Here is a 1,193-nt window from a genome sequence, read left to right on the forward strand (position 1 = left end):
CGCATGACATGCCACGGCCTCGGCCATCATGCCATGCCACGGCCTCGGCCCGCATGCCTTGCCACGGCGTTGCCCAACATGCCATGCCACGGCCTCGGCCCGCATGCCATGCCATGCCACGGCCACGGCCCGCATGCCATGCCACGGCCACGGCCTCAGCCCGCATGCCCTGCTACGGCGTCGCCCAACATGCCATGCCACGGCCTCGGCCCGCATGCCGTGCCACGGCCTCGGCCCGCATGCCATGCCATGCCACGGCCCGCATGTCTTGCCACGGCGTTGCCAAACATGCCATGCCACGGCCTCGGCCCGCATGCCTTGCGACGGCGTCGCCCAACATGCCATGCCACGGCCACGGCCCGCATGCCATGCCACGGCCTCGGCCCGCATGCCATGCCACGGCCTCGGCCCGCATGCCTTGCTGCGGCGTTGCCCAACATGCCATGCCACGGCCTCGGCCCGCATGCCTTGCCACCGCGTTGCCCAGCATGCCATGCCACCGCGTTGCCCGGCGTGCCATGCCTTAGCCTTGGCCAACATGTCGAGCCACGGCCTCGGCCCGCATGCCATGCCATGCCACAGCCCGCATGTCTTGCCACGGCGTTGCCAAACATGCCATGCCACGGCCTCGGCCCGCATGACGTGCCACGGCCTCGGCCCGCATGCCGTGCCACGGCCTCGGCCCGCATGACATGCCACGGCCTCGGCCCGCATGCCTTGCCACGACGCCGCCCAACTTGCCATGCCACGGCCTCGGCCCGCATGCCATGCCACGGCCTCGGCCCGCATGACATGCCACGGCCTCGGCCCGCATGCCTTGCTACGGCGTCGCCCAACATGCCATGCCACGGCCTCGGCCCGCATGCCATGCCACGGCCTCGGCCCGCATGACATGCCACGGCCTCGGACCGCATGCCTTGCTACGGCGTCGCCCAACATGCCATGCCACGGCCTCGGCCCGCATGCCATGCCACGGCCTCGGCCCGCATGCCATGCCACGGCCTCGGCCCGCATGCCATGCCACGGCCTCGGCCCGCATGCCTTGCTGCGGCGTTGCCCAACATGCCATGCCACGGCCTCGGCCCGCATGCCTTGCCACCGCGTTGCCCAGCATGCCATGCCACCGCGTTGCCCGGCGTGCCATGCCTTAGCCTTGGCCAACATGTCGAGCCACGGCCTCGGCCCGCATGCCA

This window comes from Camellia sinensis, unplaced genomic scaffold (genome assembly GCF_055761805.1).
Source record: "Camellia sinensis isolate YWXY unplaced genomic scaffold, ASM5576180v1 Unanchor4, whole genome shotgun sequence".
NCBI classification, from domain to species: Eukaryota; Viridiplantae; Streptophyta; class Magnoliopsida; order Ericales; family Theaceae; genus Camellia; species Camellia sinensis.